Source organism: Artibeus jamaicensis, unplaced genomic scaffold (genome assembly GCF_021234435.1).
Source record: "Artibeus jamaicensis isolate MK-2021 breed Jamaican fruit bat unplaced genomic scaffold, CSHL_Jam_final contig_1132, whole genome shotgun sequence".
Classification (NCBI taxonomy): domain Eukaryota; kingdom Metazoa; phylum Chordata; class Mammalia; order Chiroptera; family Phyllostomidae; genus Artibeus; species Artibeus jamaicensis.
In genome coordinates, this window is record NW_026521221.1 from 9,021,842 (window position 1) to 9,044,765 (window position 22,924).

Sequence of the window (22,924 nt, forward strand, 5' to 3'; positions counted from 1 at the left end):
GGGGCTGTGAATAATTTGTATAGTCACCAGAGTATAAAAAAGACCTTCAAAAACATTAAGGGCCTTTCCCTGCCTGGGTGGCTCACTTGGCTGGGCATCATCCTGTGCACCAAAAAGTTACCAGTTTGATTCCTGGTCAGGGAACATACCTAGATCACAGGTTCAATCCTCGGTCAAGGAGCAGAGGGAAGGCAACCAGTCAATATTTCTCTCTCACATCAATGTTTCTGTTTCTCTCTCTCTCTTCCCCGCTCCCTTCATCCCTCTCCCTCTCCTTCTCCCTTCCGCTCCAAAATCAATAAACATATACACAGGTGAAGATTAAAAAATATGTATTTAAAAAAATTGAGTCTTGAGTGAATCAAGGTTTTTTAAAAAATAATTGCATTCCTGAACAAATCCCAAAAATATTTAAAGGAAAACAAATATATTCAGCACACGGCAATTTAACATTACAATGTCTAGCGTCTAAACAGAAATTACCAGGGCTGCAAACAAGGAGAAAAAAAGACCCAGAAATAGTATAGATAATAGAACTGGCATACAAGGACTTTAAATAGCTACTATCAATATATTCAATGTAGTTAAAAAAAAAACAAAAAACAGCAGCCCTGGCTGGTGTGGCTCAGTGGATTGAGCTCCACCTGCAAACCAAAGGGTTGCTGGTTCAATTCCAAGTCCAGGCATGTGCCTGGGTTGTGGGCCAGGTCCCCATCTGGGGGTACACAAGAGGCAAACCACACATTAGTGTTTCTCTCCGTCTCTTTCTCCCTCCCTTCCCCTCTCTCCAAAAATAAATTAATAAAATCTCTTAAAAAGAAACAGAAAAGCATAAGCATAAGGAGAGAAATGGAAGATATCTTAAAAATTAACTTCTAGACATGAACAGTATATATCTGAGATTTAAAAAACAAAGCAAAACATTGTATGGGATTAACACCAGATTAACCACAGTGGAAAAAAGAGTTAGTGAACTTGAAGATACATAAAAAGACTATCCAAAATGAAACAGACAAAAAGACAGAAACTAAACAGGATCAATGCGCTATGGAACAACATCAAAAAGCCGATGTATATGTGTGTGTATACATACTTATAAACATAGAGTCCAGAAGGAGACATGTTTACCCTTGTATTTCGTTGTCAGTTATCGTAATCATGCTGTCTTATATAAAGTTTCTCCCCACTCCTAGCAGATACGCATTTTAATTTCTGGAAACACTTATTGAACCTAGAGAGATTCCATGCTGAAGAAAAAGATATCTTGAATTTTCCAAATTTGCTGAAAATTATAAATACTATCCAAATACCACCCCATCCCGCTATTTTTAAAGTAAAAAATCAGATGCTTTTCAAAGTCACCATGGTCTGCTATGCACATAAGTAGTCTTTGGAATACCTGATCCATATTCTAAAATTAGATTAAAATATAGTTAGATACAGAGTAACTATCTCATATATCTCAAAAGTCAAAATAATACATTTTCACATTATAAAAATGTATTTAAATTACGATTTAAAATAAAAGAATCTGAGGTACAGACACACATTTACAGAGTACACACCAGCTAAATTTCTCAAGATCTCTAGTAAACAACAGAAACAAGGGTAAGAATAGGAAAAACCCTGTGGAATTTTGTTTTTGCTTTAACCCATAGGTTTTAGCAAGAGCTTCTCTTAAGAATTAGTAAAAAGAGATGAAGATCTGTGAATAACTCTATGTTAATAATAGCAAAAGAGAAAGAAAATTTAGTGACCACTCACACTTCCACTATTCCTTCTAAACTTTCGCAGAAGGTAAAGTATACTTCCATCAGCACAGGGTATCTCTGGACTCAATAAATATATTCAAGAAAGTAAAATAGAAATTACAAAGAAACTTTATAAGCCAGCATGGTTACAATTACTGACAACAGAAAAAAGTGTAAACAATCTAGTTCTCCTTTGCCTGGCTACCATACTAACAACACATAAACAAATTCTTCTCTTATAGAAAGTACAGCGTAAGTGTAATTTACATGTCTAGATTGTAAGGAAAATACTAAATAAATAAGACCCCTTCCTTGGGTAAAATCTACTGTGGCCAGTTTGATCAAACGAAGCATGTATCTATGATCCTCCCACTAAGACAAAGAAAAAAAATCAATACAGAACCTTCTCTGTAATGACGGTCATTGTAACTGGATTTCAAGTATTTAATTTCTTCTTTTTAAAAAACAGCAAAACTGAGGCAAAGACAGATTAAGTAACAAAGTCCGATCATATGTTATAGTAGAGATGAGAATAAATTCAAATCTCATCTTGATACATAATAAACAGTTCATATTCATTTGTTTAGTAAACATTAAGAGGTTGGTGGCTATACTAACCTCATTTGCTAAACCAAAAAATATATGCCAGTATATAAGGGATATATATTTTCTGATTTACAAATGCATTTATGATTTTTAAACTTACAAAGATATTCAAATTATATCCTAATTAATTCTATGTTTAATTACTCCCCTATTCAATGCTGGATTTGACCTACAGAGACTCTAACTTCATACATGGAAGACCTTTATTGTAACCATACACACCCTCTTACACGTAATGCCTAGTCCTAACTTCTGAGGTTCAAACAGAGTGTGAAACATAAGAGCTGTGTCAATACTCAAGCAATGAGGCCTGGGAGAACCCAAGAGACCCATGTTGGAGAGAGATGTGGACTGCTTAGGACAAAAGTGTTCTTGCATTCTAAAAGGATCTAACACTGTTTCAGGAGTTATGTGAACATTTAATTTTTATTAAAAATTTTTAATTTAAAAAATTTATTTGAAATTATTTAACTACTTTTATTATAATATATCCATCCACTAACCTCTGAATCTGGTAGAATATATAAAATAAATTTTTTAAATATTGGTTTTGTGGTTGATAAAAACAGAAGACTACTTCCCTGAACCCACCTTCCTCCCAGTTAGGTCTATCTGTTTATATGTTCATATGGTAGTCTGCATTTTGTTTTCATAATACTTGGAACACTTATAATTGCTTGTTCTATAACTGTCTGTTAAGCTCCAAAAGCGAGATCATTTCTGTCTTCCTCAATGCTGAATCTCTAACCCCTGGCACAGTAACATGGCAGATGCTTAACAAATATTAATAATAAATAGGTGAGTCTATTGCAATGGTTCTAAAGCGATATAAGTTAAGGTCTGGTCTAAGTTAAGGTGGCAGCAGTGGAAATGAAAAGAAGAGGTTTTCTGTTTGTAGAACCAAGAGCAGAAAGCCAAAAATAAAGATATGAGATTTTTGAGGTTAGATGACTGGTTAAACTGTGATATTTTCATTCATAGAATTAAAGAAATTAAAAGACAGCTGACTTTTGCCTTGGACCTGTTGACTTTTTCAAATGCTAGACAAGGAGCAGAAACAAAGTCCTAATCTACTTATATCTACCATGTGATTTAGCTTCCAGATGATTTTTTCAAATCAAATTTCATGGGAGGTAAGGCTCATGTTTTTCTTTTTTTTCTCATTTTTTCCTACTTTATGCCCCCTCATCTATGCCTTATATGTTACTGAAAAATGTTAATAAAACCATTTTGGAGCCCTGGCATACACAGCTCAGTTAGCTGGAGTGTTGTTCCATAACCAAAAGGTTGTGGGTTCAAATTCAGATCAGGGCACATAGCTATATTATGGGTTCGACCCAAGGTTTGGGGGGAGGCAACCCATCAGTACTTCTCTCCCACACTGATGTTTCTCTCTCTCCCTTCTTGTCTCTCTAAAAGCAATTTTAAAACATTTTTGGGTGAGGAGTTAAAAATTTTTTTTGAGAATTTTTTTTGAGATATTTTAGAAGTAAGGCACTTGGTGGATCAAGGAGGGTAAAAAGAAAGGGAGGGAGCTTTCTAAACTTGATCCATAATATACAACATATGTGGAAAACAATGTCAGACAAATATTAACAAAGTACAGAATTCAGATGATTATATGGCTATAACAAGATACGGAAAACAAGGCAAAATCATGTTATTAAAAAAGACAATTACCTGACACTGTGGAAACAAAAAAAGACAAGTATAAAAATAATGAGAAAAGCATTTCATAAAAACAAATAAAATAAAATGGCAAAGAAAATTCTAATTCAAACATTAAAAAAAATTCATTCTTATTTTCAAAAAAGATGTAAATTCTCTCTAAAAAATACTGATTCTTGAAACAGTTATTTCAGACCTTGATTACCAAGCGGAGCCAAGAAGCTACTACTACCTCCCATTTTTCAGAAGACAATACAACACCCCCAATTCTTTTCAAAGAATACAATTTTTTTTTACCTCGAAAAGCTTGATTCTAATTAAAGTAAAAGCAAATTCCTTCATACAATAAAAAGCAACTACCAACATCAAAAAAACAAAGGACCTTAGGTACGAAGGTTAAAAAATCAGAAAAAATCCAAAATGTTCACAAAAGTTTGTCAAATAACATAAATGAAAAGAAATTAAAAGAATGCTTAAAAACAATCTGTTTAAAATATGAAATTTTCAAGCAAAATTGACATTCGCTTTAATGGAAATAATATAATTTCCATTTGTATTTTAAACATACAATCAAGGAACACCAGATATTAATATATATTGTGTTTTATGTTCAAAACTTAGCCCTAAAAAAAAACTCAACTTTTCCTACAGACTTAAAGGCTCTTTTATCAAATATGGAAGTATGATACTTAACCTGAAAGTACTGTGTATTTAAAGCACAAAAGCTGTAAAAGTATTTACAACAAAAGGATTCTATCTAATGAAGCCTGGTGGAAAAAAATCTACTACTGCCATCACTATTGTTTATGATACACTGGATAATGACAGAAGGTAACAAGGAAGTAAAACAGTACACATATGTTTAATTAAAAAATCTGTATTGCAACTGTCCTATAATATTACTAATCAAATAAACTGGCATAGCTCCAGCTATATTTTGAGCCAATATATAGCTCAAAAACAGAAAAAAAAAAAAAAAAAAGGAATGCATGACTATAGTAATTTTGAGTAACATGCACTTAAGTTGAAGTCTGCTATCAATCAGTTGAAGTCTGCCTCTCAAACACCCCCAACTGGGCACCTGGCTGGCAACCCAGTCAGTGCCTGACTGGGAATTGAACAAGGGACCTTTCAGTTTGCAGGCAGGCGCTCAATTCACTAAGCCACACCAGCCAGGCATGGCTTAGTGAAATGAAGATTTTTTTTTAAAGATTTTATTTATTTATCTTTAGAGGGGAAGGGAAGGAGAGAGGGAGAGAAACATCAATGTATGGTTGCCTTTCATGCATCCCCTGCTGGGAACTGGCCTGCAGGGAACCGGCCTGCAACCCGGGTATGTGCCCTGACTGGGAATCGAACCGTGATTGTCTGGTTCGCAGGCCCGTGAAGATTTTTTTTTAAGTGGGTAAAGAAGTAAACTATATTCTCCATTAGTTCTCAAAGGCTGTTCTAGTTTGCCAATGAATTCAGCCCCCAATAATTCAAGAACGGTCATTAAACAGTTTTTCTTGTTATATATTGCTTTTTTCTTTAGGCAACAAACACTTAACTTAAAATGAATTGCCTGCCCCCCACCAAAGTTAGATTTAAATTCAATGATTAGGGAACTCAGCTCTGTAATACTGACTTTGAAAAGCCAGCATTCTATTGCTGATCATCACATTTTAGGGCATTTTTTCATGTAAAATATCCTCAAAAGCTGTCTAAATTATACCAACTTCAGTTCTAAAATACATTTAAAGATATTTGAAGGCCTATATAACTGAGTTCAATCTGCAAATGTAAATGAGCCTAATAATATCCTGAAGATTTCCTGAGGCATGAAAATTATCAGTATTTAAAAGAAAGTGAAGAGACACAAAAAAATCTTAAGTCATATAATACCAGAATTCACTAAATTATGTATTAACCATTGTAATTATGTTAGCCATTAACAAGGTAAGTGAGCAAGAGATATACTATTCTTAGCGCCCTACTGAAGATCAAATTTGTTTCGATTTGATAAATAGCTAGGGACTTCAGTTTTTTTCTCCTTTCCTAAAAAAAAGAAAAGGTGTTTCCTAACACTCTATCAAAAAGGAAAAATGTTACAGAAACTTTCATTTATAGCCATGTCCCAAACATCCTTTTAGGGTCTTGATAAAAATGTACCATACAGGAAAACATAAGCTTCTAACTTAGGGGAAATTTCTTTCAGTATGTTTTCTATTTGAATACCTCATAAGCTGCCACCCAAGTATATGCACTTAACATCTGAAAATTTTTTTAGAGTTAAGATGAATTCAAGGTTAGCCATATTAAGTAATATTTGTCATCATTACTGCTTCTTTATAAAAAAAAATACACAGCACTCAAACACCTCAATAAAATACATCTCCCATTTCCCCTCCCCTCCAAATGAACGTTATTCTAGTATATTTAGCCAAAAGAAAATAGCAAACACATTTTTGTGGTCTCCTGGCAAATCAGTGTTTTAGAAACCAATGCAACTGTTATTAATGGCTCAGAACCAAACACTGTAACAAAACACAGAATGGAAACCTCCGTGTGTGTGTGTACATGTGCCCATTCATAATAATGTGATCCTCCTACAAGTATACAAAAACTCAATTTCTACTTAATACCAAAACATCTTTACATAATACACGGGTTACAATAAAACTGCCCTCTTTTAATGTTCAAAGAAAGAACAATTTCTAAAGCTAGTGATGAGAGGAGTTAACACTGGGACTGCTGCCACCTATCAACTTTAATTCAAAGCAAAGTACAACTCAATGTCATTTTTACCTCTAATGCAGCCACGATTGGAACAAAATTAACTTCACTGTGGGATACTTTATCCTGACATCCCAATGGATTATTTACTTCTCTGGTATGCGTGGTGTCCCTCCCACAGCAACCCAAGGTGTTCTACATCATCTTAGTCAATCGAAGCAAAGGGCAACCAAATCCCTCATGTCAATACTTAACACCCTAAGTAACAAAGTCAGGGCCTTCGTTGTCGCTACTGCACAACAAACACTTTACAGGCCCATGCCCCCTCTTGTTACATTTGGGGAGGCGGGGTAGGAAAGAAGCGCTCAGTATAGCTTGAGAAGCCTGTGTTCAATCCTGGTACCAGAAGCAGCAAGAATAAAAGTGATATGTGGGTCACTCACAGAGAGACAAACAAAACGAAGCTTCGTGACCCTCCAAGTTCAATGAAAACACCAAAGCCTCTGGGGAAATGGGGCGCAAGCCTTCGGGGACAAGGGAGGGAAGCAGATGATCTCCAAGGTGGAGTGCCTGGGTCTGGCACATGTCCGGGGCGTGGGCAGCGCTCGAGGAGCCACCCGTCCCCTTTCCCTTCCCACCAGGGTCGGTCCCTTAGCTAGGAGGTCGGCCAGAGGAGGGGGATCAGAACTGGGGGAGGACGGGGCCCTGGGCTCCACCGGCCGCGCCCGGGGGCTCCGGGGGGTGTGTCCTACCTGAGCCCGGGCGGACAGAGGGATTTCGGGCGGGCGGAGGGCTGGCGTCAGCTCAGGGCCGGGACCCGCAGGGATGAACCCTCCGCTGGAGGGACCGCCGCCTGCCCATCCCCCGCCGCCAACTGCGGCGGGACCCGAGCGCGGCTTGGAGGCCGGCCGTCCGGGCAGTCCCCTCGGTTACCGTCAGCGTTTACTGGCGGCGGCGACGACGGCTGCCGCTGGTACGGATGCTGCTGGCCACCCTCCGCCGCTGCTCTTGCGCCAGCCCCCGCTCCTCCTTCTGCCGCCGCCGCCGCCGCCTGGTCCCCGCCGCTCCCATCGCCGCTGCGGCGACTACTGCAGCGCCCGCTGACCCGACCCGACGTTACTCTCCCCCTTCACAAGAGGGCACAACCTAGTTCACTAGGCCAGCCAGTGCGCACGCCCACCTCCCCACCACGGGTGCTGATTGGAGAGCGCGGAACAAGCCCGCCACGTCGATTGGCTGGTCCCATTGCCTATCATGAAGGGGGCGGAGAGTCATGCAGAGAGCGTGTCCGCCCCTCACCGGAGAGTCGCCGCTATGTTCAGGTTTGCCTGAGAGGCCAAGTTACCGAGAAAGGAGCATCACAATAGCTGTGCTCATGCGCACGGGAATTCTGGGCCTCGTAGTTCCAGCCACCACTGCAGCTACGCACTGGCCCAGAGGGGAGAAGTTGGTTTTCTGAAACAAGTGATTGGCGCACAGTGCTGCCTTATAACTTATGTGGTGATTCTGTAGAAGTGTGGTTGTGACCCCAGGGTTGGACTTTTGATGGGAAATCGGAAGTGTTTTGTCACGATACGAATTGACATACTCTAAGGCGGTCGCGAAGGGCCCCAAATCGCGAGGCTCTACCATGCCACTTCCTCAAAGCCAGAGCTGCCAGGATCTGGCAAATTGGCGCTGTGCCCAGAACCGCCTAACGCGAAGCTAATTGCTAGTGGGTGCTGGGAAAAGGCCTAAAGGTGTAAGGAGGAAAGGACCGAGACCCCGGAAAGGAGTGTCAGCCTGGACCCCGGGATATCCTTATGGTTTACACAAACCGCGAAGAATGAGATTTAATTCCCTTTTTTGAGACACCGCCAGGCAAAGTTTCAATGAGCAGACCCCTGGGGACCAGTATGGTATTCTAAGCTATAGAATGAGGGAGTCCTTTGAAGAATTTCAAAGAAAAGTGAAGAGGGCGAATCAATGAGACTAGGTGGGATACATTTGTATTTGGTATTGTGTTAAGCTCTTTGGTGTGAACAGGAAAAAACCTGAAATGAAACCCCTCTCCCATCCTTACCCACCAAGTTACAGAAGGGGAAAAAAAAAAAAAACCCAAAGAGGTTAAAAAACTTTCCCAAGACTAGAAAACTAATTTGTGGCAGAACCAAAACTCAGGTCTCTTTTTAACCTCTGGTGTCCAATGTTTGTTTGTTTGTTTGTTTTTATTAATTATCACAATGACTCCCTGGAGTCTACCATGGACTGAAAGAATGCAATGAATTATGATCTTCATTTTACTTTAAATCATTTTTTTCACTCAAATAAGTTTACAATTAAAACCAATTAGGAAGATAAAAGGGTTTGAGAATGTAGACAAAATTTAACACTGAAGAAAAGAAAATATATAAAAGGGTTAAATATGAATACTATATTCAATCTCAGAATGGTTACAGAATCTGTTTCTTCTTGTTAAGGAAATGCCACAGCCTCTTGACATTCTTTAAAAAAAAAAAAAACAGGCACCTTTACTGTCTGTCATGTCTAGATACTTGGATAAAAAGCAGGACAAAATGTACATTAAATGCAGTTGCTGATACGGCTTAAAGAAGTTGCCAAATTGTTGCTTTTCCACTGATTGAAACCACAAGTTGCTTTTTCCATTACTTTGTCTAAGAGAATATAGATCACTTCAGAATATTGTCTGGGCAAGTAATTTGAATTGGAAAGGATTAGAGTTTCTGTAAATGCTTTTCCTTAAACTAAATATTGCTGGGGTAAAAACCCCAGCAATATTTCAAATAGCTATTCTCTATTCGAAAAGAATATTTTACATTCACTCCACAAATACAGCGTGTCTTCTTCAAGCTACCCAGATATACCATTGTTATCATAGGTAAGGGTTCTAATGAATTTACACACAGAACTATTATTGCTTATTTTAAATGAGTCAGGAGGTACTCTAAATGATGGAAAGATTATTATAACTGTTATTTTATTACCAACTCCCATATGCAAATCCATGAAGGATAAGATAGAGTATGTGAGAAAGCAGTCCAGCAGTCCAAAAGTCTTAAAGTGCCATGAAGAGGGAAGTGTTCTAGATGAGTATTTTGAGAATAGGGCTGCAGTGTATCTCAGGATAGGAAGTTTAGGAATGAACATACCATGAAAATTAATGCCACATTGGTAGTAATCTTGGGATATTGGCCTGCCCAAAGAAATCAGCTTCCCAGGCCTCCCTTTTTTTCTGGTACCCCCAGATATATATACATTTGATTAGGCTAAATGGAAAGGTAATATATTATTCAAGAGCTGGTACCAGAATTAAAATATCTTTAAAAATGGAGAAATGCAGTAGTCAGCCTCTAAGGCCCATAATGATTCATGCATCCTGGTACAACATAGACTTCCCCATACTGGCGGGGCTGATTTGTGTAACTGGTATGTTCTTTCACAAATTATGATGTGTAAATTCCAAAGCTAAGTCATAAAAGACTGTGCAGCTTCTGCTTTATTCTCTCTTGGATCACTTACTTAGAAGCCAGTTGCCATAACATGAGGACATTCAAGCAGCCAGTTGCAGTGGGCACCTGGCAAGGACCTTGGTCATTACACCAATTAATCAGCACCATCTTGCAAGCCATGTTAGTAAGCCGTTCTTGGAAGTACATCCTCCAGCCCTAGCCAAGCCTTCAAAGGACTGCAGGCCCAACTAACATCCTGACTGCCACCTTGTAAGAGATACCATAAACCAGAGTCACTCGGCTAAGCCACTCCAAACAGACAGAAACTATGTGATAATAATAAATGTGTATGGTTGCTTTAAGCATTAAATTTTGGGGGCAATTTGTCATGCAGCAATTAATAATAAAGTAAGATTTGAAAAAAAATAGTGAGGATGAAGGAATGATTCAAGTCTATAGATGTGTGCCCTGGATAACTGAACCTGAAAGAGTAATACTCTGATCTCAGATCAGCCTTAGAACATATTCAAGGACAATAAACAAAGTTCAAATTTATACTGAGTTCTAACACAGGACAGAAAAGCTTTCAAAAGCTTTTCTCCTAGCACTGAATAAAGAACATACTGGAGAATCCATTTCTTCTTTCCCTTATCTTCCATTTATGGCCTCCTCCACCTATATTTTAGAACTTCCCATCTCACTCTTGAAAAGAAAATCTCATATTGTATACCTATAAGTGATATATGTTATATGTCAATTATAGCTTAATAAAAAATCTCAGAATTGTACATTTTAAATGGGTACATTGTATGGTAACTTATAGATTCCAGGGCTGTATGGTAACAGTCCTTTGAAACATGAAACTCAATAGTAAACTGCTTCTCCAGTGCTTTCACAAACCAACAAACAGCCCTGTTTTTCAACCTTTTATCAATCTAACCAGTTTCTATTTAAATATTACTTAATCTACTAAACAAAAAATTTTAGAAACTATTAATGCCACTACTCTGTTGGACTCTGGGAAAACAAATATGAATAAAGTCAGTCTCTCTGCTAAAGAGTTTTACAATAGATTAGCAAACATGTAAATCCTACCATAATACAATGCAATAACTGCTTTAATATATGCATATATGTAACATATACAGATGCTCTAGGATAGGGGGCAGTAAGCTAGAGCCTGCAGGCCAAATCTGTGGGGTCTTCTGAGATTTTTGCTTTTTCCATTGCTGAAAAAACTAAAATTTATAACATATATCACTTATAGGTGTACAATATGAGATTTTCTTTTCAAGAGTGAGATGGGAAGTTCTAAAATATAGGTGGAGGAGGCCATAAATGGAAGATAAGGGAAAGAAGAAACGGATTCTCCAGTATGTTCTTTATTCAAAAACCTTTATGTTCTTTATTAAAAAACCTTTAATTCCCATTGACTAGAATAGAAAGTTTGTAAATAGATTCAAATACTTTTAATATATAAATGGCATCTCAAATAAATGTTCCTTTATAGAAATTGTGTTCAGATAATCAGTCATTTGAAAAATATAATAATAAAATTGAACCACAGACAGAAATAATTGCAAATAGATCAGAGATCTAAATGTAAAAAATGAAACCATAAAATTACTATGAGAAAATATGGATGAATTCCTTTAAACCTGGGTGTGAGAAGAGGCATTCTTCTAACTCTAACCCAAAATTTAGAAGTAATGAAAAACACTTTTTTAACTACAAGAACTTTAAAGATCTTTTCATGGCATGAAGCACCATAAATAACTCAAAATAACTAAGAAAAATATTTAGAATATATATTACAGATAAAGAGCAAATATCTTGAATATATTAGAAAACTCCTTAAAAATTGGGGGGGAAAGAACAAAAAACACAATATAAAAATGGGGGGAAGCCCCACAACAAAGCTAAAATTAAACAGACTGACAGCCATCAACTATTTATGAAGATGTAGAGTAACCAGAACTCTCATACATCATTGGTTGAAATGTAAAGTAGTACATCCACATTGAAAAAAATCTATGTTCATATCACTTGCTTTGTCCAGTTTCTAAAGGCTTACTATTTGTAAATTCCGGGATGTTACAAGGACATCTCATGTAGGGAAGAGAACATTATTCTGCCTATCACAGGGAGAGTTAAGAAAAATTTTCAAGAAAAAGTAGCACTTGAGTTCACTCTCAAATTTTCTTGCAACTTTTAATTTGCATTCATTATATTATTCATTTACACATTCTAGCTTTTATTAATTTTTTCCAATGATCTCTGAACTTTTTATTGGCCTCCTGCCCTCCCTTGAATGGGTGCTACACTTCTACTGCCTTCAATGCTACAGAATTTTGGTGGTGGTGTCCTCAGACATCACATTTCAGTCCACAATCCTGCCGGTGATGAGCTTTTGAATAGATTTTATGGAGTGGTTGTTGTCAAGGACATCACCAAGATTGAAGTTCTCCCCTTCTTCCAACAGATAGCAGTAGGTGGTGGTCTCAGCCTCCAACTTGACCTGGATATTCATTAGGACCTTGTATTCCTGGGCCTGGCAATGCCCAGAGGGGCACAGGCCCAGCCCTGGGCCAGCTGACTCTAGGTGCAGCAAGATCTCATTGAGCTGTTGTTCCATCTGCATGGCATAATGTGTCTCCTCCCTCAGGCTGTTCTCCAAACTGGCCTTCAGGTTTCTCATCCAGCCCAGGTCTGTCTCCAAGGACTGGACAGTATATTTCAACTCTGTGAGTGTCATCTCAGCAGCTTCCATCACAGTGGTCTGCGAGGTCACCACTAATCCCTCAATCTGCTGGGATAAATCCTTGTCTATTGGGTTGGCAAAAAGTTCATGTGTTTTTTTCTATAAAATATGACACATTTTTCATTTTTACCAATAAGTTTATTGATCTGGATATTTTGAGTATGTTGGTTCTATCCCACATGGTATAATATTGATTATTCTCAATTTGATCGATATCAACTTCAAGTGGTCCGACTGTGCAGCATCGTCCAGGGAGAAATCTTCAGCATGAAACTTCGCAAACCACTTTTGATACATTTGATGAGTCATAGCACCTTATCCATATACTGCATAAACCTTCTTTTGCATTTCAGTTGTGTTTTTACCTTTCTTGAAATAATAAAGCATAACATGCTGAAAATGTCGCTTATTTTCTTCTACCTTCAATATTAAAATGGCTACACAAAAATTCACCAATTTTGATTTCTCAAGATGGTGGCATAGGTAAACATGGCTCACCACCTCACACAATGACATAAAAATTACAACTAAAATATAGAACCACCACCACTTAAACTGTCAAAAAATAGAGTTGAATGGAAGTCTGATAACTATGAAATTAAAGAAACCACATCCATCAGACTGGTAGGAGGGGCACAGACACAGAAGAGGTTGGTTCCACATCCACGTGTGGTGGATAAAAATTTGGGAGGGACAGTCCATAAAAAATAAATCCATATTACCTCACTTATGACTGGAATCTAATGAACAAAATAGACTAATGAGAAAAATAGAACCAGAGACATGGAAACATGGAACAGACTGATAGCTGTAGGAGGGTGGGAGGGAAGGGAGAATGGTGGAGGGAGGAGGAAATGGTGAAAGGAAGGGGAAAGGATTAGTCAAAGAACATGTATGAAGACTCATGGACCTGGACAATGGAGAGGAGACTGACTGAGAGCAAGAGGGGTGGGCTGGGTAGAGGGTGGAAAAAGGGGGAAAATTAGGTCAACTGTAATAGAACTAACAAATAAAGTAGAGGGGGAAAAAAGAATGTTTTGAGACACCCCTTCAGCCAAAAATAAAATAATAAAATAAAATAAATCAAACACACAAAAAATTCAGGAAAAATATCTCAGGAACGAGGAGCCCCAGCCCCAACCAAGGTTCCAGTGCCAGGAAGGTAAGTCCCCATACCTTCTGGCTGCAAAAACCAGTGGGGATTGAGTTGACAGAAGGAACTTCTGGAGTTCCAAGCAGTTCCTTTTAAAGAATTCAAGCATGAACTTACTCAGACTCACTCCCTCTGAGCTCCAGCACTGGGGTAGTAGCTTAAAAGGCACCAGTATCATACAGGGAGGAACTGAAGTGTCTGGCATCATGGCAAGAGCTGGGGGACAGTTTTCTTCCAGACAGGAAGGGCAGCAGAAACGATTGACCAAGACAGGGAGTCATAGCAGCTCTACCTAATACATAGAGACAAACACAGGAGGCTGCCAAAATGAGGAGACAAAGAAAGATTGCCCAAGTAAAAGAACAAATTTAAACTCCAGAAAAATAACTAAACAAAATGGAAAGAAACAATATATCACATGCAGAGTTCAAAGCACTGATTGTAAGGATGCTCAAGGGACTTAGTGAGGACCTTAATAGCATAAAAAAGATCCAGTCAGAAATGAAGGATTCACTAACTGAAATGAACAATTTATAGGGAAACAACAGTAGAGTAGATGAAGCCAATAATCAAATCAATGATTTGGAACATAAGAAATAAAACAACCAATCAGAACAACAAAAAGAAAAAAAAACAAGGATAGTGTAAGCAGCCTCTGGGACAACTTCAAATGTTCCAACATTTGCATCATAAGAGTGACATAAGGAGAAGAGACAGAGCAAGAAATTGAAAATCTATTTGAAAAAATAATGAAAGACAACTTCCCTAATTTGGTGAAGGAAATAGACCAACAAGTCTAGAAAGCACAGAGTCCCAAACAAGATGGATGCAAAGAGGTCCACACCAAGACACATAATAATTAAAATGCCAAAGTTTAAAGATAAAGAGAGAATCTTACAAGCAGCAAGAGAGAAGCAGTTAGTTACTTACAGGGGAGTTGCCACAAGACTGTCAGCTGATTTCTCAAAAGAAACTTTGCAGGTTAGAAGGGATGAGCAAAAAATATTCAAAGTCATGAAAAGCAGGAAACTATAGCCAAGATTGCTCTATCCAGAAAAGATATCATTAGAATTGAAGGGCAGATAAAGAGCTTCCCAGACAATAAAAAAACTAAGAGTTCATCATCACCAAATTATTATTATATAAAATTTTAAGGGACTTATTTAAGAAAAAGATTAAAACTATGAATAAAATGGCAATAAATATGTATCTAGCAACAACTAAATCTAAAAACCAAACTAAGCAAACAAGAAGAACAGAGACAGAATCATGGACATGGAGATCTTTTTGATGGCTGCCAGATGGAAGGACGTGTGGGGGAATGGGTGAAGAGGTGGGGGGATTAAGAAGTACAAATAGGCAGTTACATAACATCCATGGAGATGTAAAGTACAGTACAGGAAATGAAATGGCCAAAGAACTTACACCCATGACCCATGGACGTGGACAAAGTGTGGGGATTGCCTAAGGGAGTGGGGGGCACTGGGTAGGCTGGGGCAAAAAGGGAAAAACCAGGATAAGTGTAATAGCATAGTCAATAAAATATAATTTAAAAAAAAAGTACAAACAGGTAGTTACAGAATACTCATGGGAATGTAAAGTACAGTATGGAAATGGAGTAGCCAAAGAACTTACATGCATGACCCATGGGCATGAACAATGGTGTGGGGATTGCCTGAGGGATGTGGGGTGCTGGGGGAAGGAGGGCAAAAAAGAAAAAATTGGGACAACTGTGATAACTTAATAAAATATATTTTTTAAAAATTCACCAATTTTGATGGTTTTAAAAAAATGCACACTGATATGACAGCTGTCACAATATAATCTAACAAAATTGTCTTAAATGAAGTTAAAGACCATTAAGTGTTACTAGAGCCAGCTTATAAAAAAACCACATGAACAGTTTGGCCAACATACTAGCTCCTTTTTGTTCTTCTGAGCTAGCTCATCATAATGGGCCATGATGTCTGCCATGATCTTGCCAAAGACCTAAGGTTTGAGGCTAACCAACCCCTAAGGTTTGAGGCTAGAGTTGACAATCTGGTTTTGCAGACCATTTACTTTTTCGTGGCCCTGAGAAGCATCTCCTCCTTGAGAGCCTCAATCTCTATCTCCAACTGCTGCTGAATTAGCAGCTGGAGGGTCATCAGTGACCTTTCAAAGCCCATTGATGTCACTTTCCACATACTGGTTTTGTCTAGCTTTGTCTCATACTTGACTCTGGAGTCAGCAGCAGCAATCCAGGCATTGCCAATCTGCAGAATGATGCAGGTATTTATTGTCCACAGAACTTGCAAAGATCTGAGCATTCAGGTCTTCAATGGTGTTGAAATAATGCCCCCAGTCTCTGACCTGGGGTCCTTTCTTCTCTAAGTGTTCCCTGCTTTTGCTCTCCAGTCTCCTATTATGAGCCTCCAAAATTCTCACCCTCTCCTGAGAGCAGGCCAAGAGGTCATTCAGGCATTGCATAGTCTCCTCACTCTGGATGCCCCCTATGCCTTCCAGACCCCCACCATCCCCACAGTCAGGCCACTGGATCCCCAGCTGCTCCAAATGCTGGTGGAGTGGGACACAGAGATCCAGGATCCTGAGCCCCCGGCACCTGCATAAACACTGGCTGCACTGCTGGCTGGCTGAACTTGGTGACTGGACAACTAACTGCACAGAGCCCAGGATCTGGTAGCTTGTGGAAAAAGCTGGAATGAGCACTGAAGCTCATGTTGTCCAGGGATGAAGGCGAGAGGCCAAGACTCAGGTTCCAGCAGCAGTTGCTTTTGCTAAATTTTAAGCATCAATTATTTAATTTTATGTTAAAAGTTAGGGATTCCTTCAAGAAATGGCTATAAATCCCTATAGTTTGTATAATCTTTGCTAAGAATTATAACCAAAAATTTAAAAAATCAAATCAGGCTTATTTTGATGTTCCCTCAATTGTTGCTTTGACCTCATGCCATTTTATACATTGGACAGTAACTGTGTTGGCCTTTTGCAAATTATAAAGTTCTACCCTGCAGGAGTAAACTTATTACTCTTTTCATAGTGCCTACTCTAAAGTCATGCATACACAATAATGAGAAAATGACAAGAATCCAGAAGTAAATAATTGTGGATGTCTCCCACCTTAAACTATGACAATTCACCCAAGTATTAAGCCGTCACTGACCATAAAACTGAGTTCTAGTATCTCCGAATCCACAAGGAAGAACACAGAGAACAAGAAAGCAATAGGGGAAGACAGGAATCTGGAAAAAAGTGAACATTTAAAAGGCAGATAGTGGGACAGATTCACGAGAGACCACTGGATGGGGCAACTTGATGGATATGAAAGTGCTCCTGCCCCAGCTCCAGGCTCATTGTCCCATGCCCCTCACTGCACTGTTTGCTTCTCCCAGTGCTCCTCCTGAAAGCATCTCAGAACAGTTTGGTTTATTCTCAGATGCCCCTAGCCTATTCTTTCCTGACAGAAAAAACCCTCCTCCACTCTGACTAAAAATGTCAGAGAGATAATTTGGCAGATCATCTTCTTTATTGCTGATTTTATTTGTTTGTTTGTGCATGTGCTTGTTTAATAGAAAATATACTCACATGGTTCAATATTCAAAAGGTATCAAATATCATCCACACCAATGTAAAAGTTGAACAAGAAGACCAATAGAACAAAACTGATTCCTGAGCCATGGCCATTGCTGGTACCACTGGCCCTGGGGCTCCCCTGTCCCTGGATAAATTGCTGGAAAGGTGATGCTGAGAGGACTGATGAGGAGCTGGAAGAGGAAGATGATGAGGAAATAGATGAAACCCTGTCAAAGAGACTCTGGGGTCTGACGGGGATGTTTCCAGAGAGGATCCAGTCCACAGCCGAGACACTTTTGATCTCTCCCACTTTATGGCTCAAAAAATGAACAGGTTTTCCAGGGCTGCCTTGTGGATTGGGATGACTTCCTTCATGATCTTGGTTCTTCCTGTTGTCTCTGAGACTGAGAAGTTGCAAATAGAGCAACAGCAGCAACCACAGCCTCAGCGGGTACTTCCAGGGCCTAACACAGGGCTGTCAGGAGGAATGCCAGGGGCTCTACCTTCACTTCCTGGAAAGATCTAGATTGTTACTGTTCTATTTGACCTGTCTTGGCAGAAGTCTGAACATTCAATAGTGTTTGCACTGCTGATTTTTTAAAAAACTTGAGCACATTGACCTATGTAAACCTGGTTGGAAGAAATTTTCCCATGCTGTCTCATGGAGAGACTCCTTTTTGCAACTGTGCCCTCCAAGCTATCATGACTTACCCATTCTGTCCTCACTGAAACCAGTGTAGCAATGCAGATCGTTACTCATGCTCTGGCCATCCCATGGCTTTTGCTACATTGATTCCTGACCAGATCTCCTCTATATCTCATTCTGGGGGCCATTGGGAAGGATGAACCCGACTACTAATGACTGTTTTGTTTTGATGTTCACACTATATGAAATACAAAATGCATCACCGCTGTAGTGTATGAGCAGCCACTGTGAATTTCTATGTGTGTTGGAAAGGAGGTAGGGCTGGCAGCAGTTTAAACCACAGGGTGGGGACCATGCAGGGGAGAGCAGGAGATTACCTCCTCTTCATATTTTGGCTATTAGGCCTCTGTGTGTGTGTGTGTGTGTGTGTGTGTGTGTGTGTGTGTAAGAGAATTAAAATAAATCAGTGCTCACTTTCGTATTTGAATATTAAAAATGATTCCAACAGAAAAAAAATGGATTCCCTTGGAATACGGTATTGGCAGAGAGCTCCACAGATTCTACCAGAAAGACAAACAAGAGGGTCCTAGAGCAAATTAAGCAGAAACATTGCTAAATGTTTCTGGCAATGTTGAAACATTGGCAAAAATAAAAAAACTGAAGCTGTTCTACTTTGGTCACTTCGTGAGAAGGCAAGGTTCCTTGAATGAGGCAATAATGCTGGGAAAAATAGAAGACAGCAGGAAAAGAGAAAGACCAAATGTAAGAGGGATTGACGTCTCTTTAAAAGGCTATAGGCATGAGTCTACAGAAACTTGGCAGAGCTGTTGAGGACAGGACACTGTGGACATCATTCATCCAAGTAAGGTCTCCAGGAACTAACTCAGTGGCACATAATGCACGTGCACCAAAAAGGTGTAATGTAAAAAGTAAGCCTCCTTCCCAAAACATCAATGTGTGAGAGAAAAATCTATGAGTTGCCTCCCATACACCACCAAAAGGGGACCAGACCACAACCCAAGCATGTGCCCTCACCAGAAATTGAATCCACAGTCTTTCAGTTCACAGGCCAGTGCTCAATGCACTGAGCCACATCAGCCAGGGTGATCCTTCCTCCTTTACACGAAGAGCAAACAGCACTTAATGCACTGTTTCACAACTTCCTTTCTTTTCATTACTAACATTTTTAAATATTTTCTTGACTATGCCATTATAGTTGTCCTATTCACCCCCCTTTTTCCCCTCCACCCTGTACACCCCTCCCCCACCACTCCCGCCCTTAGTTTATGTCCACATGTCTCAAGTTCTTTAGATTCTATAGTTCCCCTATTATTCTTGCCCTTCCCCCTAACCCTACCTACTGTCTATGCTACTTATTCTCTATACCTTCTGCCCCCTTGTCCTCCTCCTACCCCCCTGTTGCTAACCCTCCATGTGATCTTCATTTCTATGGTTCTGCTCCTGATCTAGCTGTCCTCTTAGTTTGCTTTTATTTTAGGTGTGGTTCTTAATAACTGTGAGTTTGCTGTCCTTTCACTGTTCATCTTTTTTATCTGCTTTTTCTTAGGTAAGTCCCTTTAACATTTCATATAATAAGGGCTTGGTGATGATGAACTCCTTGAATTTGATCTTATCTGAGAAGCACTTTATCTGCCCTTCCATTCTAAATGAAAGCTTTGCTGGATAGAGCAATCTTGGTTGTAGGTCTTTGGATTTCATGACTTGGCATACTTCTTTCCAGTCCCTTCTTGCCTGGAAGGTCCCTTTTGAGAAATCAGCTGACAGTCTGATGGGAACTCCTTTGTAGGTAACTGTCCCCTTATCTCTTGCTGCTTCTAGGATTCTCTCCTTCATTTTAATCTTGGATAATCTAATTATGATGTGCCTTGGTGTGTTCCTTGTTGGGTCCAACTTCTTTGGGACTCTCTGAGCTTCCTGGATTTCCTAGAAGTCTATTTCCTTTGCCAGAATGGAGAAGTTCTCCTTTATTATTTGTTCAAATCAGTTTTCCACTCGTGACTGTTCCTCTTCCCCTTCTGGTACCCCTATAATTCGGATGTTGGAACATTTAAAGATGTCCTGGAGGTTCCTAAGCCTCTCCTCATTTTTTTCAATTCTTGTTTCTTCATCCTTTTCTGTTTGGTCATCTTTTCCTTCCTTCTGGTCTGCTCCCTTGATTTGAGTCCCAGTTTCCTTTCCATTACTATTGGTTTCCTGTGCATTTCCATTCATTTCAATTAGTTTAGCCTTCATTTGTTCCTCTAATTTGTGACTAAAATCAACCAGTTCTATGAGCATCCTAATGACCAGTGTTTTGAACTGTGCATCTGATAGGTTGGCTATTTCTTGGTCACTTAGAGTTACTGGCTGTGGAGCTTTGAGTTCTTCTTGAGCCATAATGTTTTGGTCTGTTCGCACCTGTTAGGTATGAGGGGCAGAGCCCTAGGTGTTCACCAGGGCGGGGCAACTCAGTTGCTGGGTTGTGACACTGTATGTGGGGGTGGGGTCAGAGAGGGGTAAAAGTGGTCCCCTCTGCTGCTGGGGCCTGCGAGATCTGTCTCACTGCTTGCTCCTTTGCCCAGTTTATCTGCGTGCGAATGTGTGACTGCAGTCAGGCTGCTGCCTTGCACCCTCACTGGGTCTGCCTTTTGCACCCCCACGCCTGGGATCCACCAACCGCCTCCCGTGCCTGGATTGGTCAGGTTGAGTTTTCCTGTGCAACTCCACTCCAGTAGTTGCTGACTCCACCCCTCTTACTGGTCTGGCTGAACGGTTCATTGTTGTAGGACTTCTGTATAGTTCAATTTTCCGTGTTGTGGTTGCGTTTTTGTTACTAAAACTTTGTTGTCTTTAAACTTGGTTGTGCGAGGAGGTACAGTGTTTCCACCAAAACTGAGGTGAGGCTTAGAAATCTTTGGGACAACTTGAAACACTTCAATATCTGAAACATAGGGGTGCCATAAGGAGGAGAAGAGCAAGAAGTTGAAAACTTATTTGAACAAATAATGAAGGAAAACTTCCCCAATCTGGTGAAGGAAATAGACTTCCTGGAAGCTCAGAGAGTCCCAAAGAAATTGGACCAACGAGAAACACACCAAGGCACATAATCATTAAGTTACCTGAGATTAAAGATAAAGAATCTTACAAGCAGCAAGAAAGGAGACAGTTACCTACAAAGGAGTCCCTGTAAGACCATCAGCTGACTTCTCAAAAGAAACCTTACAGGCAAGAAAAGGCTAAAAGAAATATTTGAAATCATGAAAGGCAAGGACCTACGTCCAAGATTACTCTATCCAGCAAAGCTGTCATTTAGAATTAAAGGGCAGATGAAGTGCTTCCAAGGTAAGGTCAAGTTAAAAGATTTCATCATTATCAAGCCCTTATTATATGAAATGTTAAAGGAACTTATGTAAGAAAAAGATCAAAAACTATGAACAGAAAAATGACAACAAACACAATTATCAACAATTGAACCTAAAAAAATAATCGAGAAAACAAAACCCAAAACTAAGCAAACATCTAGAACAGGAATAGAATCAAAGAAATGGACATCGCAGGGAGGGGTTTCAGTGGGGAGGAGGAGGAGAATGGTGGGGTGAAAAGTACAGGGAATAAGAAGCATAAAATAGATGGGGAGAGGTTAAGAATGGTACAGGAAACAGAAATTAAAGAACTTATATGTACAACCCACAGACATGAACTAAGCAGGGAGGAGGCTGGAGGTTTGGGGAGTGCAGGGTGGAGTGGGGATAAAGAAGAAAAAATCAGGAAAATTATAATAGCATAATCAATAAAATGTACTTTTTTAAAAAGGGGACTATTATTACTTCCAGCCAAGATGGAGATATAGGTAGATGCAATTTGCCTCACTGCACAATAAAAAGGACAACAAACTTAAAGACCAAAAAAAAAAGCCAAAACTGCCAGAAAATTGAACTGTATGGAAGTCCAACAACCAAGGAGTTAAAGAAGAAACATTCATCCAGACTGGTAGGAGGAGTGGAGATGGGCAGTCAGGGTGGAGAGGCCGAGTGTTAAGGCAGTAGCTGGAGGACCAGGTGGGCGAGGCAGCGGATGGCTGAGGGGGTGGTCCCACATTTGTGTGGATAAACCAGGAGGAACAAATGCAGAGTGAAACAGACTGTGCAACCAAGGCTTCCAGCATGGGGAAATAAAAGCCTCAAACCTCCGATCAAAAACACCTGTGGGAGTTGAGGCAGCAGGGGGAGAAACTCCTAGCCTCACAGGAGAGTTCGTTGGAGAGAACCACAGGGTCCTAGAATGGACACAAACCCACTCACCCAGGAATCATCACCAGAAAGGGCCTTTGTTTGTGGGTAGCGGCGCAAGTGACTGAAAGCAGCTCAGCAAGTGGCTTTGTTCCCTCTCGGACCCCTCCCCCACATACAGCACCACAATGCAGCGAACATTTCCATCACTGCAGAGTTCTTCTGTATATAGAGCTGCTTTAGACAGCTGTCTCCACTTATGTTGTGCTACCCAAAGGGATGTACAAATTTACCTGAAAAATATTTAAATAGAAATACTCTATTTTTCAAATGATTTTTAAAAATTTCCATTTTGGGGCAATGTACTTAACGA

General features: G+C 39.6%; 1 protein-coding gene and 2 pseudogenes across 2 annotated transcripts in view; 1 reads left to right on the top strand and 2 right to left on the bottom strand.

Annotated features, from left to right (window-relative positions):
• TTBK2 (tau tubulin kinase 2) overlaps window positions 1-7,872 on the bottom strand; it is a 140,129-nt gene extending 132,257 nt beyond the window's left edge. Inside the window, exon 1 of one of the 2 annotated variants that reach the window (XM_053665863.1) lies at window positions 7,674-7,872. The gene's annotated coding sequence lies outside the window, so the exon portion shown is untranslated. Of the gene's footprint in view, window positions 1-7,492 lie in introns of both variants that reach the window. The other variant, XM_037161671.2, reaches the window with a different exon arrangement.
• Window positions 7,873-12,569: 4,697 nt separating this feature from the next.
• LOC128627444 (keratin, type I cytoskeletal 18-like) lies at window positions 12,570-16,822 on the bottom strand (annotated as a pseudogene).
• Window positions 16,823-17,779: 957 nt separating this feature from the next.
• On the top strand, window positions 17,780-18,202 carry LOC119061261 (mitochondrial import receptor subunit TOM22 homolog; annotated as a pseudogene).
• The last annotated feature ends 4,722 nt before the right edge of the window (window positions 18,203-22,924 follow it).